The 25631-nt window shown below is 39.3% G+C and overlaps 1 pseudogene; it reads right to left on the reverse strand.

The window, feature by feature from the left end:
• Window positions 1–11823: 11823 nt before the first annotated feature.
• On the reverse strand, window positions 11824–12154 carry LOC116152098 (large ribosomal subunit protein eL33-like; annotated as a pseudogene).
• Between the last annotated feature and the right edge of the window lie 13477 nt (window positions 12155–25631).

A 25631-nucleotide genomic window follows, 5' to 3' on the forward strand; every position in this document is an offset into this window, starting at 1 on the left:
AAGTCACCAGTGACCCCTCCCCCCTGATTCCTCATCTAATGGCCACTTCTCAGTCCTCTTATCGGTGGCATTTTGGCATGGTTGTTTACTCCTTTATTTTTTTTTTCTTGCAGGGGGTAGGTAATTAGGTTTATTTATTTGTTTATTTTTCCTCAAGAAAGAGGCACTGGGGATTGAACCTAGGACTTTGTCCATGCTAAGTATGCACTCTACCACTTGAGCTATACCCTTTCCCCCTGGTTATTCCGTCTACCTTGATACACTGTTTTCCTGGCTTCCAGGATACCAGACCCTCCTGGTTGCCTTTTAACTTCCCCAGCTGTTCCTTATCTCCTTTACTTATTGCTGTTCCTGTCTGTGACCTCTAAACACTCACAGTCCCCATATTCAGTACCAGGCTTCATCTCAGTATCCACAGTCACTCCGTTCATGAGGTCCTAGAGGCTTATGGTTTTAAATATCATTCACATGCTGAGGTTTCTCATATTTGTGTCTTCAGCCCATCTCTCTCCCCTGAACTCAGCTCTCACTGCCCACCAGCATCTCCACTTGGATGTCTAGAGGGCATGTCCAGGACCAAACTCCTGATCTTTATTCCCAACCTTCTCCTCCCGCCTTCTTTCTGGCCCCTGTCAATGATGACTTCATCCAGTTTCTCAAACTAAAAACCTCAAAGTCATCCAACTTCTCTGCTTCTCTCACGTTCAGCCCATCAGCACACACGCTAGGATCTACCCCTGTGCTCTCATCCCAACTTGTTCATTACCTTCTAGTCACACTGGCCTCTCGGTGTTTCCAGGACACAGCAGGCATATTCCTCTTTCTGGGCCTATGCTGAACGTTTCTGCAGCGTTTTCTCTCCATTTATCCACTTGGCTCGCTCCCTCACCTCATTCAAGTTTCTACTTGAATGTCACCTTCCCTGTGAGGCCACCTCTGACCTCCCAGATTAAATCTGCCCATCCCGCCACCTCATCTCCCTCCTCCTCTGCTTTGTCTTCCTACATAGCATTTATCCCCCGCTGTCAAATCATGTATTTTCCTTATTCACTTTTAGTGTCTTTCCCTCACTAGAATGTGAGATCTACGAATGCAGTATTTGTATTGTTTTTCTGAGGCTGTTTTCCCAGCTTCCATAGTGCCTGACTCAGAGTAGGCATTCAGTTAAAAATCATCAAATGGATGAAGCACATGGCCTCACTGGAGAGCCAGAGGTGTGAACTGACATTTACTGCAGAGAGTGATCAGTCTTGTAAGATGGGAAGGAAACCAAGGCCAGAGATCCAGATAGGGGTCAGATAGGAGTCTCAGAGCACCCGGTATCTGACATGCAGTTTAGAGGATGAGTAGGTGTTGGCCAGAAAAGGGGGTTGGGGGCATTCCAGGGGGTGAGGACAACAACAGTAAAGAGAAAAGAGGAGAAAAGAAACAGCTGCTGAACAGGGCATCAGTCATTCAACAGTATTAACTGAGCACCAACTGTGTGCCACCCCTTGCAGGAGCAGCTTGAGCAAAAACAGGCGAGGCCCCTGCTCTAGTGGGTCAGATGTGAACAGTTAACAAAGTGTTTCAGGAGAATGGGACAAGAGAGGATGGTCACGTCCAGGTCCTGGACGAATCCCTGAGACATTCCCTGCCAAGTGAAGGTCCTTGGCTTCATGCAGGAAAGAATCCAATAGCGAGCCGTAGCAAAGTGAAAGCAAGTTTATTCAGGGAGATACACATTCCATAGATGGAGCGCAGGGTGTCTCAGAAGGCAAGAAAGGTGGCCCCAGAGCATGGGGTCAATCTGGGAAAGTGAGAACGGTTTAGGAAATACACATTCCTTAGGTAGAATTTGGGCCATCTCAAAAGGTGAGAGATGAGAGGCCTTGAGGTGTGGGGGTGTTTAGTTTGAAGTAAAAGAAGATACAAACTCTGTAGACAGAATGCAGGCCTTCTCAAAAGGCAAGAGAGAGGCTGAGAGGTGCAGGATTGCTAGTTTTTATGGGCTTGGTAATTTCATATGCTAATGAGTGGGAGGATTATCCCAACTGTTTTGGGGAAGGGGCGGGGATTTCTAGGAATTGGGCCCCGCCTACTTATTGACCTTTTATGGTGAGCCTTGGAACTGTCATGGTGCCTGCTGTGGGCGTGTCATTTAGCATGCTGATGTATTACAATGAACATATAATGAGGCTCAATGCCCATTGGAAGTCAAATCCTCCACCATCTTGGACTCGATTGGTTCTAACCAGTTCTTGTTTCTTCTCTGTAGCTGCTTCCTGAAACTTAGATAAGAGTAATTGGTTTCTAGTTGAGGGAGGGGCAGGGGTATGATCCTGGGGGCAACAGCCTTGGTAACAAAAAGGAAAGTTGCTTTTAAGCAAAGTGCCTGCAAACTGATGGACCCAGCATCCTCCCTCCTAAAAAAGCCATCTCCAAAGATTCTGTGCAGCCATGAAAGTTTTAAAGGGAAATGAAGGAATAATCTCAGTTACTTGTTGAGATAGGTGATCAGAGTTGCACCATCCCCAATGCCTGCAGGCTTGTCCTAATCAACTGCTTGAGCCTGCTCTTCTATGACTCAGTGAGCCCTGGGAGACTTCAGCTTATCTAACTAAGAGGCAGGGCTTGGGGAAGCCCACAGGATCCTGTGTCTTTTCTTGTCCAAGGCCGTGTCTAAGGAGAAAATCTCTTCCCTAGCTGTGGAAGGAAAGGCCTGGGCCTCCCTCGGATTGACCTATATTAGGGCACGTGCCTTTGCCTCAGTCAGTCCCTGTGGCGGAGGGGATAGAATTCCACTGGTTTAGGCAAACCAGGGCCCTTGGTGGGAGGTGGGGGTAGAGGCGCAGTTCAGTGTATTCCAGGAGAGGGAAGCCCATTTTCGGGGGGAGTGGGGTGATGAGCCAGGAATCAGACAGCCATTAGGGCCCAGTCACTGCCTTTTATGGCACTTTTGAAAGGAAGTGTGGCTTTGCTTTAAGTGCAATGGGAAGCCAATGGGGAATTCAGAGCAAGAAAAGAACGTATTTGATTAAAGCTTTAAAAGATGACTGAGGGCACGATATTGTTGGGGACACAACCTGAGTAGCAGCCTGAGTGTAGCTAGAAGGTTCTTGCTGCTATGGAGGCCAGGACTGAAGGTGGCTGGAGACTGAGGTATGACCAAAAGCGTGATGAGAAAGAAAGGCCTGGCAGGAAGAAGCAGATGGGCCAGCAGTTCATTTGGGCCCCAGCTCCCTGGGGGCTTCGGATCCTGTAGAATGAGAATCCTTATTCCAAGAACTCATTGTCTCTTCAGAAGAAATGGACATGGACTTGTTTTCCAAATGCATGTGCTGTGGTTGTGCTTGATAAAATCCAGATCCACTGAAATGCTGGCTGAATTCAAAGTGGGAGTGAAGGCTGCTTGGCAGAGGGTCTTAATCTGCAGCCCAGATCTGGGAACCCTCAGAGTGGATGGCAGCGAGGGCAGGCAAATACTGGCTGGGCGAGTAGCTGGGTGGTCATCACAGACTTCAGGGGGCACTCTTTGTAGAGGTGGGGGTGGGAGAAAGTCAGACTGTGTAGGGGTCGAGGAGACAGAAGCAGCACAGATACACAGTTCTTTAGGGGAGTTTGAGTTTGCCTGAAAAGTTAGAGAAGTTTAAATGAAAGAAAAAAAGTTTAACTATAGGGTTTTTTGTTGTTGTTGTTGTTGTTTGTTTGTTTGTTTTGCTTTGCTTTAAAAAGGAAAGTGATTGGAGGGGAACCAGAAGAGACTGGAAGGATAAGTAAGGGGGTTTCTTTAAGATGTGCAACAGCTGGACACTCTTGGTTATAAATAACAGAAAACCAAGAATAAACTGGAGTTCTTACCTCCCTGGAGCTGGAGCAGCTCCAAGGCTGGTGGACCCAGGGCTCTAAGGTGGCACCATCACCCTCTGAGTTTTCTTCTCTCTCTTCCTGCCACCAACTCAGTGGGTTGGCTTCATTTTCAAGGAGGCTCCCCATAGGATGGCGAGATGCCTGCTGCAGCCACTGGGCCACGTGCTTCTGCTTTCACACCTCTATGTGGGAATTCCTTTTTGGCATTTCTCAGCAATTCTGTGTTTTGCTAAATCCTGAGCAGGGCTGATTTCATGAGTGTAAGGTCAGGGCAATTGCTCAGAGCCCAGAGCTTAGAAGGGTACTGCACTTAGCTTCATGTTCTGTTGTTGACATCTTGAAAATTCTTAATCATTTTTGAACAAAGGACTCCTCAGTTTCATTTTGCAGCAGGCCTCATAAATTTTGTGGCTGCTCTTGGTCCTAAAAAGGTCAGTCAAAAAACCAGGGAAAAGAAGTATTCTAATTCTGCTGCAAGAGTTAAGGCTTAGCGATCCACAGGAGACATTACTGCTTCAAAAGAACCCACTGATGTCAGGATGTCAGGTTAAAAGCAAAATAGGACTACGTAGGTGAGAAGCCATCATGATGGAATCGGTCTCACTTCTCATAGTGGTGACCATGTTGTAAGTGTGGGTTTGTTTTCCTGTCTCTGATAACAGTGAGTCATTCTTTTTTTTTTTTTAACGTGATAAAATACACATAGCATAAAATTTACCATCTTAACCAGTTTTAAGCATACAGTTCAGTGGCATTAAGTACATTCACATTGTTGAGCAATCATCTCCACTATCCATCTCCAAATCTTTTCATCATCCCTGACATAAACTCTGTCCCCATCAGACACTAACTCCCCATTCCTCCCTCTTCCCAGCCCCTGGTAGCCACTATTCTACTTTCTTTAAGAATTTCGCTGCTTTAGTTACCTCATATAAGTGGGATCCTGTAATATCTCTCCTTTTGCATATGGCTTATTTCATTTAGAAACATGTTTTTAAGGTTTGTCCATGTTGTAGCATGTATCAGAATTTCATTCTCTTTTAAGGTTGAATAATATTCTATTGCATGAATATTTCACATCAATGAGTCATTCTGGCAAGTAAAATAGAAATGAATGTTTATATGCTAGTCCTCTTTATATAAATCTTGTGAGTGGTGTTCAAGAAATAACACCTTTGGAAGTAAAATAAGTAAATAAATTGGTCATTTCACCAAGAGATTCTGTGTAGTACTGCTAATCTTTTTTTTTTAATCACCAATGTCATTGTCATAGTTGATATTTGTTGTTTCTTTGTTCGTTTTTTGCATTTTGGGGGAGTGAGAGTTAATAAATGTTTTTTTCTTTTTCTAATGGAGGCGCTAGGTATTGAACTCAGGACCTCATGCATGCTAAGCATGTAGTCTACCACTGAGCTCTACCCTCCCCCAAGTACTGCTAATTTTGCCAGAAGATCCATATGTTACATTATTCAAATACCACCCCATAATATTCACTGGAATATTCCAGTATTTAAATATTCACTGAAGTCTACAGTTCTTTTGAATATTTAAGAGGAGAAATGAAAAAAGAAGATGTGAATGTTATGAAATACTCCAGCAGGAAACCAGAAACTGATCTGAAATCTGAATTAACAGTATTGGTTTCAACAGCAAAACCAAAATCAGAACTAGCAGATAAAATATTTTGCTCATTAAGAGAAAGAAATGAGTGTCTACAAAGGAACATGTACGCCCATGTGAAGTTGCTTGTGGAGGCTCTTTAACAATTTGACCAAGGTCAATGCAAAATGAAAGAAAGGCTTTTACATCTGGGATATTTGTTATGAAACAATCATCAAGACTATCAGATAGGGAAACTGATGCTTCATATGTTTCACATTTTCGTTTTTAAAATAGTAACTTCTAAATAGTAAATATTTCTAATACTGTTTCTCAATAATTGGCCTTTAATTGGCATTTAATATGTGCTCATTTCCTTCCTTTCTTTCTTTCTTTCTTTCTTTCTTTCTTTCTTTCTTTCTTTCTTTCTTTCTTTCTTTCTTTCTTTCTTTCTTTCTTTTTTCATTTCCCTTCTTTTAATCTTTTCCATCATCAGATGTTGGAATCAGGTAGAGATTATTTTTTACTTTTCATTGACATATAGTCTTGTGATATATTGGTCTATAATAATAAACTTTCAATTATTATTATATCTTGGTTTTTTTTACAGAAACCTTTGAACTTGTTTAGTACAAGTCTATTCAGTGTTTATGTTCAGTTATTTTTATTTAAAAACATAAAGTGTTGTGAAAAATACAAAATAACATGGTTTTGGCAGGATCATTCATGGCATTTGTGGGGAGAGAGATGGGGAGAGATAGACAGAGAGAGGGAGGGAGAGACGCCCCCTAGAGGCTGGAGACAGGCAAGGACTGACGCCTCTCAAACCAGGTCCAGGACGCATTCCCTTCCCTCATCAAGCCTTCTCTCTGGCGGCTCACTGCTCTTCCTGACTGCCCCCCCCTCAATAATGCTTTCTTAACTCAGATGGCTCTTCCTCCAGGAAGGCCTCTGGACCGCTCCATGGGCCAGGGGCAGTTTCTGCATCATCCATCACGATTTCCCCAGCGCTAGCATGGTGTCTGCACAAAAGAGGCTTTCAGTGAACATTTGCTGGAGGAATGAATCTGACCCCACAGTCACCCTGTGAATGGGCTAGGTGCTGTACCCATTTGACAGGTGAACCACGAAGGCTCAGAAATTTGGGGATTTAACCAAGCCGGGTATTAGGAGAGACATCAGTCTAACACAGACCCTTCTTCCCAATCCACTATCCAACCCCCTGTCAGCCCTGCTCCAGAAACCCTGGTGGGGACCCTAGGAGCACGAGACCCCACCTCAGCAGAGAGACAGACTGGGAGTGCGGTCTGAGTGCGACAGCAGCAGCTTCCAAGCAGGAGATCCTGTAAGAACTGTGTGTCATCATAAAGCTTATGTGAAATTTCCTTATTCTACTTCCCAAGAGTGGACTTCCATTGTTGTTATGAGGTTGCATTAATTGGTTCTCTGTTTGTCCTAATGAACACACTTTTACAGGTCATGTGGTCGTCTGAGCTGTAGGGTTCACTTGAGCTCTGCCTAGAACCATCCTGAAGATGGAGGACTCGTGAAGGCTTTTCAAAATTTTTATTTCACCCCAAATATACTGTTTTGCTTAAAATATTTCTATGCTCTGATTACACATAACCATTATAAAAGTCCATCTCCTGCAGTGTCACCATCCTCATCAGCCACATACAATGTGGCTAGCAGAGAAAGAAGCCAGGGCTCCCCTTCTGTAACAGCTCCAAGGATTTGGACTTGAAGGGTGTTGAAAAAGTGTTTGCGAAGGGAAATGGGCCTCTGGTTATGCTGAGCAATTTCCTTTGAGGTGGCACCTGCCTTCCATTCTCCATGTCACCAGCACAGAGGACCCCATCTCCATTGCACCTCTTTTAGAAGAGTTTCTGGGCTGAAGCCATGGAGAGAGACTGGTTGCACACAGGGATAATAAGATAATGCCCGCAGATGATGTGTGTGCAGGTCAGGCACAGTATTCAGGACATGATGAGTGTCCAAAAAGGAACAGGTCTTCTAACCACAAATAGTGTGGTTAAGTGTTTCGATATCCCACTTATGCCTTTTGTTGCAAAAATGCTACACATCCGGATCAGATGCTACTGTGCCCCTCCTCCCCCGCCTCTCCACATTTGTCTGTACACGGAGAGGGTCTCTCACAGCAGATGTCTGGAGTTCTGACTGAGGTTTCCTCTGACCATGGGAGCCTATCCAGCCCAGCACAGGGAATACTGGAAATTTGGGAAATGAACACCTTCAGAAGCAACCCTCAGCCAACGCCTGATGGGAGTGGGAGGGTAAACCCTTGCCTCTGAGGTGAGATGGCTCCAACGGAGGGCAGACTTTTTAATTCGAAATGTTTTTTAGATGTATAGCTTATATATAAGTTTACATAAATGAATATATGGTCTATGATGGTTAATTTTATTTTCTACTTTTTAAAATGTCCCATCATACTTTATTTATTTATTTTTTAGTCTTTTTTTATTGAGGTATGGTCAGTTTACAATGTTGTGTCAATTTCTGGTATACAGCATAATGTTTTAGTCATACATATACATACATATATTTGTTTTCATGTTCTTTTTCATTATAGGTATTGAATACATACAAGATATTGAATATAGTTCCCTGTGCTATATGGTATAAACTTGTTTATCTATTTTATATATAGTAATTAGTATCTGCAAATCTCAAACTCCCAATTTATCCCTTCCCACGAGTTTGTTTTCTATGTCTGTGAATCTCTTTCTGTTTTGTAAATAAGTTCATTTGTGTCTTTTTCTTAGATTGCACATATAAGTGATATAATATGGTATTTTTCTTTATCTTTCTGGCTCACTTCGATTAGAATGACAATCTCCAGGTCCATCCATGTTGCAGCAAATGGCATTATTTTATTCTTTTTCATGGCTGAGTAGTATTCCATTGTATATATACCACAACTTCTTCATCCAGTCATCTGTTAATGGACATTTTAGGTTGCTTCCATGTCATGGCTATTGTAAAAAGTGCTGCTATGAACAATGGGGTGCATGTATCTTTTTGAATTAGAGTTCTCTCCAAATATATGCCCAGAAGTGGGATTACTGGATCATATGGTAAGTTTATTTTATTTTTAGTTTTTTTAGGAAAACTCCATAGTGTTTTCCATAATGGCTGCACCAGCAGTGCAGGAGGGTTCCCTTTTCTCCAAACCCTCTCCACATTTATTGTTCATTGACTTTTGAATGATGGCCATTCTGACTGGTGTGAGGTTATGATGGTTAATTTTATGTATCACCTTGATTGGATCACAGGGTGCCTAGATATTTGATTAAACATTATTTCTGGGTGTGTCTATGAGGGTGTGTCTGGATGAGATTAGCATTTGAATCAACAGAACAAGTAAAGAAGCGGCCTTCCTCACTGTGAGTGGGCGTCATTCAATCTGTTGGGCCAGAATAGAACAAAAAGGCAGAGGAGAAGAACTTGCTCTCTGCCTGACTGTATAAGCTGGAATATCAGTCTTCTGCCTTGGACTGGAACTTACACCATTGGCTCTTCTGGTTCTCAGACCTTCAGACTTGGACTGAAACTATACCACCGGCTTTTCTGGGCCTCCAGCTTGCAGATGGCAGTTCATGGGACTTCCTGACCTCTGTAATCATATAAGCCAACTCCTTATGAGAGAGACAGAAATATACATATATATATATGTAAGATATAATAAATCTTTATAAGTAAATGTATATTAAAATGTAAATATATATACCCTATTGGTTCTGTTTCTCTGGAGCAATTGATGAATACATGGTCATAATGCAGGATTTTTATGCAGTCTATTTTTCCTTTGTCCTTTTTGCTTGCTTTCTCCCCCCCTTCATCCATACTTCCCACCGACCCCCTCTGTGACCCAGATTAAAACCCTAATAGATATCCTTCCCTATTTTACCAATACTCTCACAATCAAGAATAAACCAATGTAATTGTAAAAATGTGCTAATGTACATACACAGGATGTGGTTTTTGTTTGGTTTTTTAGTCTCTGTAAGTGTTGGTACCAAATGCACTTTTCTTTTCTCATTTAGCAATACCTTGTGGAAATCTCTTCAAGTCAACTGTTACAGCTCTAATTCACTCTTTTTCAATGGCTATAATGTTCCACAAGTGGAACTCAGTGACGTGTGGGTATTTGCTTTGGTCTCAGTTGTATGCCAACATGAATATTGCTACAATAAATCTGTCATAGATCTAAGAGATGGAGTCTCATGAGTGGGATGGCTTGGATGAAAAATATAAGAATTTTCTATTTTTCTAAATATTAGCTAAGTGGCCTTTTTTTTAAGTAACATATCTCATTTCCACAAAAAAGACGTGAAAATTCCTGTTTTCCCATGTCCTCTTCAGCCAATAGGTGCTAAAGCCTTTTAAATTTTTTCCCAGACTGATGGGGAAGTGGTATAGCAGTATAAGTTTGATCTGTGTTTCCCAACATTTCAGTCAAAGCATCTTTTCCTTTATTGGTTGCCCATCGGAGTTTTCCTCTGTGAATTGTCTCTTTATACACTTAGCTCATTTTTCTGTTGTGTTGTTTGTCCCAGGGTGATTTGCAGAGCAGTATTAAGCTGCTATTGTTTTCTGCATTGCAAATATTTTTCCTCAATCTATTCTTTGTCTCTTTGCTTTGTCTCTAGCATCTTTTGGCATACATCCATTTAAATGTTTTATATAGTCAAATATGCTTTATCCTTCCTGTCGTAACTTCTGGGTTTCCAGTCTTGGTTAAAAAGTTCTTGTCATCTTTTAAATTCTCTTACAAGATTTTAAAATTATGTTATTGGTTACGTTTAAGACTTTGATCCTTCTGGGATTTTATTTTGGAGGCTGGTGTAAGAGATGGGCCAATTTTATTTTCCTCCAAATGGGTAGCAAGCTGTGTGCTGGCACCTCTTAGTACACAACACGACTCTTTCCTGCTGAATTGACGACATACCACATGTGTCATATATTAAATCCTAAAATGGGTTGGGACCCAGTTCTATATTCTGAAATTGGCTCCGTGACTCTGTCTTATTCTTTGCCAATACCATATTGATTTGATTACAGTGTCCTTATAATGGCCCCTTTCTTGGAAGAGAAGGCTCCCTCACTATTCTTTTTCATATATTTTGACTATTCCTAGACTTGCATTCTTTGAGATAGGCATTAGGATCATTTAAACCAATCAAAAGAGAAAACTTATTAGAATGCTAATATAAATTGCATTAAATGTATATACTAATTTGGGGACAAGTGATCATTTTATGCTATTATGTCTAACCATCCAAAAGCCTGGGACAGCTTTCTATTCCATTTTTTTAAAATGTCTTTCAAAAGGATATTGAAAAATATAATTGTTAATATTGATCTGTGATTTTCTTGATAGATTTAGATTTCTTTGATCCATTCTGAGTTAATTTTTGTATGTGGTGTAAAGATCCACTTCATTCTTTTTTTCTTTTCTTTTTTGTTACAAAAGAACAAATCCACACTTTTTTTTTTTTTAAGTAGAGTCAGTTACAATGTGTCAATTTCTGGTGTACAGCACAATGTCCCAGTCATGCATATACATACATATATTTGTTTTCATGTTCTTTTTCATTAAAGGTTATATGATATTGAACATAGTTCCTTGTGCTACTCAGAAGAAACATTTTTTAATCTATTTTTATATATAGTGGCTAACATTTGTAAATCTCAAACTCCCAAATTTATCCCTTCCTACTCCCTTTCACCAGTAACCATAAGACTGTTACTATGTGAGTCTGTTTCTGTTTTGTAGATGAGTTCATAGTGTCCTTTTTTTTCTTTTCTGTTTTTTTCTCGATTCCACTTATTAGTGATACTATATGACATTTTTCTTTCTCTTTCTGGCTTACTTCACTTAGAATGACGATCTCTAGGTCCATCTTTGTTGTTGCAAATGGCATTATTTTATTCTGTTTTGTACCTGGTATATTTATAAATATACCAAAACTTCTTTATCCAGTCATCTGTTGATGGACATTTGGGTTGCTTCCATATCTTGACTATTGTATACACTGCTGCTATGAACATTGGGGTGCATATATCTTCTCAAATTAAGAGTTTCCTCTGGATATATACCCAGAAGTGGGATTGCTGGATCATATGGTAAATCTATTTTTAGTTTTTTTTAGGAATCTCTGTACTGTTTTCCATAATGGCTGCACCAAATTACATTCCCACCAGCAGTGTAGGAGGGTTCCCTTTTCTCCACACCCTCTCCACATTTATCGTTCATGGACTTTTGAATGATGGCCATTCTAACTGGTGTGAGGTGATACCTCATTGAAGTTTTGCAAATCCACACTTTTACATATTTACTTTTCAACAAGTTTAAATCCTTGAGAAGTACAGCATCACATGGATTCTGTGTCCAATGGCCTTAGCAAGAAGGTTGCTTCAGAATTTGGCACGAACCACGCCACTGTTTCCATGGGCGCAAGTTACCTTCCCCAGATTACTCTGGTTTTGTTTGGTTTTCCACCAGGAGTTACTGTATTGTCTTTTGCTTTGTACACATAAGCACATCTCTTGCCTAGATAGAATTCAGTTTCATCTCGAGCATAAATATCTTCAGTTTTAAGAAGAGCTGTGTGCTCCCTCGGTTCTGGAGACTCCGCTTATAGCCAGCAAAAATGGCCTTAGACCATAGCTTTCCAGACATATTTATCATTTTAGAAGTCCTGTTTCTGGCAGGCGTCCATTGGCTCCAGGATGCCTGAAAGAAAAAAACTAAAACTTTATTCTTTTACATATGAATATCCAGTTTTCTCAATACCAAAGACTGTCCCTTCCCCATTGAATGGCACTCCTGTCTAAAATCCATTGACTGTAAACTTAAGGGTTTATTTCTGGGGTCTCGATTCTATTCCATATATCTACTAATCCATATATCTTTTGTTATGCAAATATTACACTGTTTTTGGCAGGTTTTTTTTTAAATTGAAATATATTTGACATATAACATTGTGCACATTTAAAGTGTATAGTATGTTAATTTGATACCTTTATATATTGTAATATGATTGCCATTGTAGCAATAATTAGCTTCTCTATATAGATTACATAATTATGCTTTCTTTTTAGTGGTTGGAATCATTAAGTTCTAGTCTCTTAGCAAGTTTGATGATTATAATACAATATTATTTGGCTGGTTTGGGTTTTTAACCTTATTTGGCAGTTTACCCTTTATTGCAAGACTTCAGTCCTTCACATTTAGCGTAATGAATGATATACTTGGATTAACCTTAATTTTCTCCGCATTTCAGCTTAATCTCTGTTTTGAGATTCATCATGCCTGGTCAGTGGGGTACCTAGTCTCAGTAAATTTTGAGTTATGGACTTATATCTAAGGTAGATATGGAGGGCAAGAAGAGACTTACCTGGAGCCACAGTGTTGGCCGTTTGACCTGATGGCTGACTGCCGTAGCTCTCTTTGAAATAAAGAATATTACCAGGGATAAAGAGAGATATTGTATAATTATAAAGGAGTTGTTTCAAGGAAACATAAAAATCCTAGCTGTAGGCACTCAATAAGAGTTCCTAAATGCATAAAGCAAAGACTAGCAGAACTGAAAGAAGAAACAGAAAAATCCACAATTCATTCCTCTCAGTAATTGACAGAACAAGTACAAGAATATCAGTGAGTATATAGAAGATCTGAACAACACCATTGACCAACTTGACCTAATTGACATTCATAGGCCAAAGACAGTCAGAATGGAAGACTTTATAATACACAGGGCATTTGGGTCTTGAAGGGTCTTGCCTCACTAGTAAGGAATAATTAGCTCCAAATTAAATGTTACTCTGGTCCCACCTAACAGATTCCTGGTATAATCATCATCATCACCATCATCATCTATATCTTAATCTATATGTCAATATACCTATCTATATCTATATTGACATCTATCTATCTATTGAGATCTATATATATGCATATATATTTAGTCTTTGTCCTAGTTCTTGGCACAGAACTCCTAAAACCCTTGGAATTTACTGACTGATAGGAATGTCTTCTGTTATTCATAAGCCATTTTCAACCATGCCTAAATTTGTGCTAATGAGGTACCTATTAGTGGGCCCCTAAATAGATTCAGGATGGGAGCTGTGTAGTTAGAGAAACCAACCATGTATTAGATGGCTGGAAGTTTCAGCCCCTCCCCAAACCTTGAAGGAGAGGAGAGGGTCTAGAGGTTGAGTTCAATCACCAATGACCAACGACTTCATCAATCATACCTACGCAATGAGACCTCCATGAACACTCCTAAACAACAAAATGCTAACTGCTTTCAGGGTGGTGAATACCCAGTGCTGGGAAGGTGGTGTGCTCAGAGAGGGCACAGGAAATCTGTATCCCCACATACCTTACCCTATGCATCTCTTCCATTTGGCTGTTACCAAGTTACATCTTTTATAATAAACTTTGTAATAAAACACTTCCCTGAGCTCTGTGAGTTGTTCTATTGAATTATTGAACCTGAGGGGGGAGGGTCATAGGAACCCCCAAATTTGTAGAAGGCCAGGCAGAAATGTGGGTAGCTTGGTCATCTCATTTGCAACTGGCATCTGGAGTAGGGGCAATCTTGTGGGATAAGCCCTTGAACTGGGAGTTTTATGCTAACTACAGATAGGTAGTGTCGAAATTGAAATGACAGCAGTTGGTGTCAGAGAATTGGTCGGTGTGAGGAAGAAACCCTCAAAATTTCACAGCAAGACCCAAAGTATCAAATCATTTCAAAGTAATTTAACTGAGTCCCAGAACACAAATCCAGAATATTTATAGGGATACAAAAATATCTTATCAATCACCCAAACAGCAAAATTCATAATGCCTGACATCCAGCAACTGGTTACAAACATGCAAAAATGTAGGAAAATATGACCCAATAATGAAAAGAAAAATCAGTCAATTGAAACTGACCTAGAACTAATAAATGTTAGAACTGGCAGATAGGGACACTCTTAAAATTATTATAACTGTATTCCATATGTTCAAGAAACTAAGGAGAACTGCAACATATAAAAATTCCCAAACCAAAGTTCCTGGGATGAAAACCACAATGTCTGAGATGAAAAATATACTGAATGGGATTCATGGCAGATTAGACATTGCAGAAGAAAAGATTAATGAACTTCAAGATTATAAGGAGTTATCCAAAATGAAACAATGAGAAAAAGAACACAAAAGTTGAAAAGTGCATCAGTGAGCTGTGGGACCTCAAGTGCTTTAATATATGTGTGACTGGAGTCTCTGAATGAGGAGGGGAGTGAGACGCTCCAAAACAATATTTGGAGAAATAATAAAGATTTTCTAAATTTGGTGAAAACTATAAACCCACAGAGCTAAGAAGTTTAACTTACCTCGAGCACAAGAAACATGAAAAAAAACAAGTCTTATTATAATCAAATTGTTCAAAACCAGTGGTAGAAAGAAAAGATGCAGTCAGAATAAAAATACGTATGTATGTACAATGAAATAAAGATAAGAATGACAACAGATTTCTTGTTGGTAACAATGCAAGCAAGAAGACAGTGAAGGAAAAACTTTAAAGCACTGGGGAAAAAAAAAGACAGCTATCAACGAAGTAGAATTACATACCCAGCAGAAATATTTTTCAAAGATGTAGACAAAATAAAGACTTTTTAAGATATAAAGTTCACACTATAAGAAATGTTATGGCTGGGAGGGTATAGCTCAGTGGTAGAGCATGTGTTTAGCATGCGTGAGGTCCTGGATTCAATCCCCAGTACCTCCATTTAAAAAAATAATAATAAACCTAATTAGCTCCCCCCCCAAACAAACAAAACCCCCCAAATAAAAACGCTTTTTAAAAAAAGAAAAAAATTAAAATTAAAAAATGTTATGAAAAAAGAAATTTTAAGAAGTCCTTCGGACAAAAGGGAAAAGACAACAGATGGAAATATGGATGTACAAAAAGCAATGAAGAACACCAGAAATGGTAACTACATGGGTAAATATGTGTTTTTTTCTTAGTATTCAAGTCTTTTTAAAAGATAAAAAGGATAACAAGAAATACTATGCACATTTTATGCCAATATAGTCAATGATCTATGTGAAATGGACAAATTCTTTAAAAGACACCGATTCAAGAGGAAACAGAAACTAGACATAGAACAGTCCTATGTCTATTATAGAAATTGAATTCCTAAATTAAAGCCTTCCCACAAAGGAAATACCAGGCCCAGATGGTTCACTGGTAAATTCTATCAAAGTTAAGGAAGAAGTAATACCAATCCTACACAAATTCTTTCAGAAAACAGAAGAAGGAACATTTCCCAACTCACTTTATAAGGTCAGCATTACCCTGGCACCAGCAGCAGTGCACAAGGGTTCCAACTTCTCCACATCCTCACCAGTGCTCCCCGGAATAGCCAATGCAATTTTGAAGAAGAAGAAGGAGATTAGAGGACTCACAAGACAGTGTAATACTAGGATAAGAATAAAAACATAGTCAAAACATAGACCTATGGAACAGAATAGAGTCCAGAAACAGATCCACACATGTATAGCCAATATTTGCGAGAAAGGAGTCAGGAGAATTTTAAGAAGAAAATGTTAGGCTTTTTAGCAAATGAAGCTGGGACAGTTGAGCATCCATTTGGGAAAAAAAATGGACTTTGATCCTTACTTCATACCCTGTACAAAAATTAATTCAAAATGGATCATAGACCCAAATGTAAAACTAAAACTATTAAGCTATAAAGTATAACTATAAAACTATAAACCTTTCCAGAAGAAAATACAGGAGAAAATTTTTGTGTCTTCAGGATGAGCAAAGATTTCTTTGATAGGACAGAACAAGCATGAACCATAAAAGAAAAGAAAACTGATGAAATAAATTAAACTCTACTCTTAGAAAGACATCATTTGCAAAATGAAAAAGCAAGCCACAGACTGGGAAAATATATTTGCAATACACACATTGCAAAGCTAAAAGACTCGTATCTAAAAACTTGGTAACACAACAAAACAAAAAAGACAAGCAAAAAAATTGAATGGAAAATTCACAATAGATGACATATGAAGCCAGACACAAAAGAGTACATATTGCATAATTCCATTTTTATGAAATTCTAGGAAAGATGAATCTAACTAATAGTGTCAGAAAGCAAAAAAGAAGTGTCAGAAAGCAGATCACTGATTGCCTGGGGCACGGGGTGGAGACTTACTGGGAAGAGGCACAAGGGAGCCTTTTGTGAGGATGGAAAGGTTATCTTGATTATGGTGGTGGATACAGGGATGTTTGTATAGGTTTGTCAAAACTCACTGAAGTGTACACTCAAAATACGCACTTATTGTAGGCAAATATATTTTAATCAAATTGATTTTAAAAAATAAGGAAAAATACCTGCCCTGTCAATACTGCGCTGGGCTCTTGAGTGGGTGTCTTCACTTCTCTCTACCTCAGTTCACTCATCTGTAAAATTGTTTTGAGAGATTTAAATGAGATTCATTCACATAATGGGTCAGGTAGTGAGCGCTCCGCAAGGAGGAGGCAGTATTCCCAGGGAAGACACAGCCAGTCCCTGCTGGCACCTATGGAAAGTCCGCTCGGTCCCTTCAATAGCGTCGTGGCCCTCCCCACCCTGAGAGCAGGGCCACTCCAGGCCTACCAGCTTTTGATGCCAAGATCACACAAGCCTCTTGGTGGTCAAGAGAATGATTCCCTTGTGCCCGGATCCCTCCTGATGCCCAGGGACTCCGTGAAGCCCCTGAATTGTACTCTTGGGCTCCCATTGGCCATCATCCTTGAGGACACTCTTGACCCCACTCCAGCCCAGAAACACAGCACAGGCATTGGGGCTTTGAGCAACCCAGTCTCTCTGGGTTCTCTTTTCTTATTAATTATTTTTATTTTTTATTTTGAGGGGAGGTAGTTGGGTCTTTATTTATTTACTTATTTTTAATGGAGGTACTAGGGACTGAACCCAGGACCTCGTGCTTGCTAGGCACATGCTCTGCCACTGAGCTATATCCTCCCCTGGGATCTCTTTTCATTTCTATACTTCAGCCAGGGGGGTGCCCGTGGGGACTGGGACACAGGCTCTTCCTGGGGACACCTCAACTTCTCTACTCCTTTCAGAAACCTCTGCTGCTCCCCTCTCCTCTCCTCATCCTTTCATTATCCCCTTATCGGCTGGTAAGTTGATGGGCCCAATATCTGAGCATTCGTTCTTCCGGATCTATTGTTTATGACAGGGAAACCAGGATCGTGGCTCCTTTTGTTTGACTGTGTCCTGAGTCAGTGACTGGAGAGGGAGTGTCATCGGATAAAAGGAAGTGTGTGTGTGTGTGTGTGTGTCTGTGTGTGTGTCTGTGTGTGTGTCTGTGTGTGTGTGTGACCTGCGATGTTGTCTCAAAGTGGTCTATTCCAAATATCTATTAGAGCAGAGTGGCAGTAGGAAGAGGAAGGTGCAGTCTCAGGAAACAGCACTGACATTTGGTCTGGGGCAATGGCGGGACTGGAGAGGGACTTTGGAGGTAGAAGAAGCCAGAACCTGGAGGAAGAACTGACAAGGTGGGGGATGGGGATGGGGGCAGGCAGTGCTGTGAGATCAGAGGAGCAAACTTTGGGCTGGAGAAGCACAGAATGTGAGTTTAGGGCCCTAGTTAGGGGAGGAGGGTGTGGGTGCAGGAGATAGTTGGTGGAGTGGGAGAGGGGCACTCGGGTTTGGGGAGAGTAGAGAGGCCAGTGGATTGGCCTGTCTCCCTGCCAGCTTGTTGGGTGTACGGTAGTGAGACAGCAAGCTTTTCTCTCCTTTTTTTACCCAAGATTTGGACAGAGTGAAGCTCTGGGATTGTCCTGGACCTGCGGCCCCTCCAAGCCCCAGGGACAAGTCAGGGCATCTTGTACAGGATCATCACAGCCAGTCCCAAGGCCATGTCCTTTGTGTGGCTACCTCATCTAGGAATGCATTCCCAAAGTGTCTCGAATCTGGAAATCTGGAATGATCCAGAAAGGCTAGAAGGGTGTGTGTGTGTTACTGTCAATATGGAACTTTTTATCTCCCCCTTTAAAATGTCAATTCTACCAGGCTTATGACTTTGTCTTGCTCACTGCTCTGTCCCAGGCACATTGCGGGTGCACAGTAAATATCTCAAGTGACTCAAGATCTGAAGGGATTCCCTAGGGTGGGGAGCAGCCTAATGTCTTCTATAAGGTCCCTGGGCAGAAGGCTGACCAGCTCATGGAAGCCAAAGGCGGACAGATTTTGACCCTACATCAGAAAGGACCTTGACAAGCCAGAGATGCTGCGAGCATCCTATTGCCTGAGCCGTCCACGTTGAGACCAGAGGAGGATCTGGAGGGGCACTAGGGAAGATGACATGCTTCAAGGCAAACCTGAAGGGCCCCTGTGGGTCTGTCCAGCCCCTGCATCTGGGACTTGGCTCCTAAGCCACACTGTGGTAGGTACCTGCCACAAGATGTCACCTCTCGAGTCAGACAGAACTGGGTTTACATCCTGGCTCCTCCATTAAGCTGTGTGACCTTGGACATGTTGCCTAATGTCTCTGAATCTATTACCAAATCTGTAATATGGAGAAACTATTGATACAACACACACCCTAAAGCCTGGCTGTAAGCATTAGATTCAAAGGATCACCCATGTACAATATTCAGCTCAACATCGGGCACACAGCCAATGCTCAACAAGCATTAGCTCTTGTTACAGTGCTGGAGTGGGCAGGGCAGGGGGCTGGCACCCAGGACCCAGTGAACTAGGACAGATCACATGCGAAGCAAATCAACTGGTTGGTGGCCAGAAAGGTGCACAGCAGTGCAGACTTTTCCAATCTGATAGACTTTTGATTCATACACTTCCAAGTTATCACTAGCAGGACAATATTCAGAGGTAGGGAAGGTGCCACTTTTAGGAGAGTTATAGAATCAGATACTAAATCCGTTGCTGGTACAGAGATTTCTCATACATGTCAGAAAACTGACAGATAACTGGGTTCTAAGTCCTTTACCAAACAAGGAAGTTTAGAGACTAGTTTTACTCTTCTCTGTTGGAACAACCAGCTCCAACAAAAAAACTATTTAGATTGTTTTATAGACAATATTTACAATGTTTTTATTAAGCTCTGAATTAATACAAAGTGAATCATTTGTAAAAGCAGAAATGTTATCAACCATGACAATAAAGTTGCAGTTTTTAAATATATAGCAAACAATCAATGTTAGGCCAACATTTAAAAATTCTCACAACAAGAACAACGTTAAAACACTGATTTTGAGACTCCCACTTGGAGCTAAACCCACAGGAGAGGCTGAATTAGTCCTAAAATGAACTGAGCGTTCCTATGGCTCCCCAACCCCACTGGAACTAAGAGCAAATTCTTCTAAAAGAATAGAAGCAAACCCTCTGTGGAGGCAGCCTTGCCCAGTTAAGACTACAGGATTCTTTGATCTCACAAACAGCCAAACACATGAAAGTAAACCACTATGAGTAAATATCAGCAGAAACAAGAAACCACTTATAGATACGGTGTGAGGTAAGGATTAAGGATCATTTCTCTCTCCCCTATTGTTCTAGCACCATTTCTTGAAAAGATTCACCTTTCCATATTGAATTGTCGTGGTATCCTTATCAAAAATCAATTGGCCATGTATATGTAGGTCCCTTTCTGATCTCTCTGATTTGTTCCAGTGATCTATATATTTATCTATATCATTATCTCTATCTCTATACTAATATCCCACTTTCTTGGTTACTGCAGCTTTTTGTTTTACTTCAATAAACCTTTCTTTAATCAAAGCCCTTTAGACAGTTTTAAAACAAAATTTGAAATCAAGTAACGTACTTCCTCCAACTTTGTTCTTTTTCAAAGATGCTTTGGTTATGATAGGCCCTTTGCATTTCTGTAAAATTATAGAATCAACTTGTCTTGGGAATCCCCAAGAGCTATGTGAGCTGAGGGATAGATGATAATGCAACAGATATGGGGAGGGTGTCAGACCATACGGCCATGAAGTTCACTTCTGCCCTTTGGATCTGCTCAGGCCCAGTCTTGACTATATCACCTCAAACTTGATGGGGCTGACAATTCCTAGATCGTGGTAGGCAGGGAACCTGGGACCTTAGAGCTGCACATACATAGAGCTCTCTTTTGCTCTGGGCCCTACTCAAATCTGGAAGCCTTCAATCCACTCACTGAATGGATCAGAGTAAAATTCCTGTGCTGTTGTCTAAATCCAAACAATGCCTACCAGACCCTGTACCTCTTTTCCACAGTAGGAGGTGCAGAGTGCAAAGACTGTAGTCCATTGTGTGACTAAGCCACAATTGGTATAACTATTCACTTGTGGATGAATATTTAGGTAGTTTACAGCTTTTTCATATTATAAAAAAGCTATTAACATCCTTGTACTTTTTTGTGAATGTATTTTTAAAATTTTATTTTGGGAAAGTACATAAGAGAGAAATTGCTGGTCAAAGGGCAAAAAGTAGACTTAACTCTCTAAGTGCCATACAGTTCCCCAAAGTGGTTGTAGTATTTTCTGTTCTCACCAGCAAGAGTTCCAGTTGCTTCACATCTTCTCCATCATTTGCTGTTTTAGCCTTTTTGTATTCTAGTATATATGGAGTGGTATCTTATTGTAGTTTGAATTTGCATATCTTTGATGACTATTGATGAACACCTTTGTATGTGTTTATTGATCATATATTTGTGTATCTTCTTTTGTGAAGTTTCTTTTCAATTCTTTTGCTATTTTTATTGTCTTTTTATCATTGATTTGTAGGAGTTCTTTAAATATTCTGGATACAAGTACTTATTCAGGGATATGTGTTGCAAATATTTTTCCTGTGGTTTATCTAGTCATTTTATTAATAAGTCACAGACAGAACATATGGAAAACATGGAAGAGAGGTAATATATTAAGAGATAATGGATTTTTGATCCCTCTCCTCAAGTAAAGGAAATAAAAGCAAAAAGAAACAAATGGGACCTAATTAAATTTAAAAGCTTTTACACAGCAAAGGGAATCATCAACAAAACAAAAAAAGACAACCTACTGAATGGGAGAAGATATTTGCACATGATATGACTGATAACGGATTATCATCCAACATCTATAAAGAGTTCATATAACTCAACACCAAAAAAAAAAAACAACAAAAACAAACCCAATTAAAAATGGGCAGAGGAACTGAATAGACATTTTTCCAAAGAGGAAATGCAGATGGCCAACAGGTACCTGAAAAGATGCTCAACCTCAAAAGGGAAATGCAACTCAAAACCACAATGAAGTATCACCTCACACCTGTCAGAATGACTATCATCAAAAAGAACACAAACAACAAATGTTGGCAAGAATGTGGAGAAAAGGGAACCCTGGTACACTGTTGGTGGGAAGGTAAATTGGTGTGGCTACTGTGGAAAATATATAGAAGTTTCTCAAAAAACTAAAAATAGAACTACCATATGACTCAATTCCACTCCTGGGTATATATCTGAAAAAAACAAAAACACTAATTCAAAAAGATACGTGCACTCCAATGTTCATAGCAGCATTATTTACAGTTGCCAAGATATGGAAATGACCTAAGTGTCCATCAACAGATGAATGGTTAAAGAAGTTGGAGAGAGATATATATTATATATTTACAATGGAATACTACTCAGCTATAAAAAAGAATGAAATTTTTGCCCTGGATGGACTTGGAGGGCATTATGCTAAGTGAAATAAGTCAGACAGAGAAAGATAAATACTGTATGATATCGCTTATACGTGGAATCTAAAAAATACAACAAATTAGTGAATATAACCAAAAAAAAAGCAGATTCACAGATACAGAGAACAAACTAGTGGCTACCAGTGGGAGTGGGGAGAGGCAAAATAGGGTTGGGAGAGTGGGAGGTACAAATTGTTGGGTGTACGATAGGTTCAAGGATATATTGTACAACTTGGGGAATATAGCCAATACTTTCTAACAACTGTAAATGGAAAGTAACCTTCGAAAACTGTATAAAAATAAAAATTATTTAGTTAAAAATAAATTAATTAATTAAGAATAACCTCAACTTCAAAAAAAAGAGAAAATGTTTATGAATTTTTTGCAGCTAATAAAAAACGTCAAACCACATATCCAGGAAACATAATTTATCCCACAGAAGTTAAGTAGAAAGAAATCTATGCCTAGACAGATTCTAGTGGAACTGTGGCACATCAGAGACAAAGAGGAGATCTTAAAATCCACCAGAAAGAAAGGACAATTTTCTAATAAAGAAACAAAAGTTAGAGTAACAGCAATTTTCTCAACCCAGCAAAGGAAGTCACAAGATAGGGGAGGGATATCTGTGAAGTACGGAGAGAAAATAAGCAAGTTACAATTGTGTACTTCCCAAAATTACCTTTGCAGAATGAGAGTGGAATAAACCCATTTTCAGATAATCAAAAACTGAGTTTCATACCAAGAAATCTGCTTAAACACCTTTTAAAGGAAGTGTTTCAAGAGGAAAGAAAATTACCCTAGAAGGATGGTTTGAGTTATAAGAAGGAATGATGAACTAAAAATGTGGCAAACATGTAGTTAAATCCAAATAAATATGGTTTGTTTAAAGTAATAATAGTGTCTCATTTCTGTAATTAAAACAATAAGTGAAACTGAGATATTCAGTGGCCATTCTGTTCAGCACTTGGGATGGTGGAGGAGGGTAAGATAATAACCAGAGATTGTTTTAAGGTTTTTATCGCAGGCAAGTGAGTGAGGCAGTTAAGATGATTGTTTTACATTAAGACTTTATTAAACTAAATATGTATGTTCAATATGATCATCTCAATAGATGCAGAAAAAGCATTTGACAAAAGTTGACCATTATGATAAAGACTTAGAAAAGTAGGAATGGAAAGAAACTTCAACCATTTAAAAAAAAAAAACCTGCAGCAAACATTTTATTTATTGGTGAAAGAGAACGCTTTCTTCCTAAGATCTGGAAAAAGGCAAAAATGTCCATTGTCACCACTTTTATTCCGAGTTTACTGGAGGTTCCAGCCAGTGAAAGAAAGAGAGAGAGAAAGGGAAGAAGGAAGAAATAAATTTAAAAGTATCCTGATATTCAGATTGGAAAGGAAAAAGCAAAGCTGCATTTAGTGCAGACAACATCTGTGTAGAAAATCCGAAGGAATTTACCCTCAACCCCCGCCCAAAAGAGCCACAAGAACTAAAATGTGAGTTTAGCAAGGTTGCAGGATGCAGTATTGAACAATAAATTATGTCTATATACTAGTAACAATCATAAATTTAAAATGTATTTAAAACACCATAAAATATTGAATACTTAGGGATAAATTCAACAAAAGATGTGCCAGACCTAAACTACAAAACAATGCATAGAGAAATTAAAGAAAACCTCAATAAGGATAGAGATATACCTGACATCATGGACTGAGAGACTTGATATTAAGATGTCAATGCTCCCCAAATTGTAGAAATTAACAAGCCAATTCTAACATTTACAAGAAAATGGAAAGGATTGGGGAAAAAAAAAAGAAGAGGAAAGTTGGAGGATTGTATTACATGATTTCAAGATATATTATAATGCTACAGTAATTGAGACTCTGTGGTATTTATAAAGATCATAAAGAGAAATATATATGCAACAGAGTAGAGTCCAAAAGAACACTGGTACATATACAGTCAGTTGGTTTTTAATCAAGGTGCCAAAGTGATTCAATGGAAAAGGATAGTTTTTTCAACTTGAAACAATTGGATAGCTGTATGAAAAAGAAAGAAGGAAAGAAGGAAAGAAGGAAAGAAGGAAAGAAGGAAAGAAAGAAAGAAAGAAAGAAAGAAAGAAAGAAAGAAAGAAAGAAAGAAAGAAAGAAAGAGAGAGGAAGGAAGGAAGGAAGGAAGGAAGGAAGGAAGGAAGGAAGGAAAGAAGGAAGGAAGGAAGGAAGGGAGAGAGAGAAAGAAAGAAAGAAAGAAAGAAAATTGCCCCCTCAGCTTACACCATGTACAAAAGTTAACTCTAAATGGATCACAGACCTAAATGCAAGAGCTAAAACTGCAGATTTCTTTCTTAAAAAAAAAGTGTTGAAATATATCTTACAATATTACATTAGTTTCAGGTGCACAACATGGTGCTATGAAATTTTTATAGATTACACACCATACAAAGTTATTATAAAATAGCAGTTTGTTCCACTTAATCCCCTTCACCTATTTCACCTCTCCTCCCATCCTCTCCTCTCTAGTAACCACTAGTTTGTTCTCTGTATCTGTAAATCTGTTTCTGTTTTGTTACATTTGTTCATTTGTTCTATTTTTTAGATTTCACACATAAGTGAAAATATACAGTATTTGTCTTTGTCTGACCTGTTTCACTGAGCAGAATATCCACCAGGTCCATTCATGCTGTTGCAAATGGGAAGATTTCATTCCTTTTTATGGATGAGTAATATTTCATTATATATCACATCTTCTTTATCCATTACTCTATAGATGGGAAAAGATTCCTTAAACATGACACAAAAGGCATGAAATACAAAATAAAAATTAGGCAGAGGGTATAGATCAAGTGGTAGAGCGCATGCTTAGCATGCTTGGGGTCCTGGGTTCAATCCCCAGTACCTCCTCTAAGAGTCAATCAATGAATAAACCTAAATACCTCCCCCCACCAAAAGAAAAAAAATTGACCTTTAGCAAAATTAAAATTTCTTATTTTGCAAATAATACTGTTTTGAAAATGAAAAGGCAAGACAACAGGCTGGGAAAAAATATTTGCAAAACATACATGCAACAAAGGACTTGTATTCAGAATATAGAAAACCAGTTATTCAAAAAAGATCCACCAAATTTTTTTTAAAAAGGCAAACATTTGAATAGACACTCCATTTAAGAAGATATTTGGTGGGAGGGCCTATAGCTCAGTGGTAGAGCACATGCTTAGTATGCACAGGGTCCTGGGTTCAACCCCCAGTACCTCCATTAAAATAAATAAATAAATAAACATAATTACTTACCCCCCCACAAAAGATTTAAAAATAAATAAATAAATAAGCCTAATTACCTCCCTCCCAAACAAAAACAAACCAAAAAAACCAAACAATAAATAAATATTTTTTAAAAAGAAGACATATGGATGACAAATAAGCCTATGAAAAGAT

The sequence above is a fragment of the Camelus dromedarius genome, chromosome 12, assembly GCF_036321535.1.
Source record: "Camelus dromedarius isolate mCamDro1 chromosome 12, mCamDro1.pat, whole genome shotgun sequence".
Taxonomy (NCBI): Eukaryota; Metazoa; Chordata; class Mammalia; order Artiodactyla; family Camelidae; genus Camelus; species Camelus dromedarius.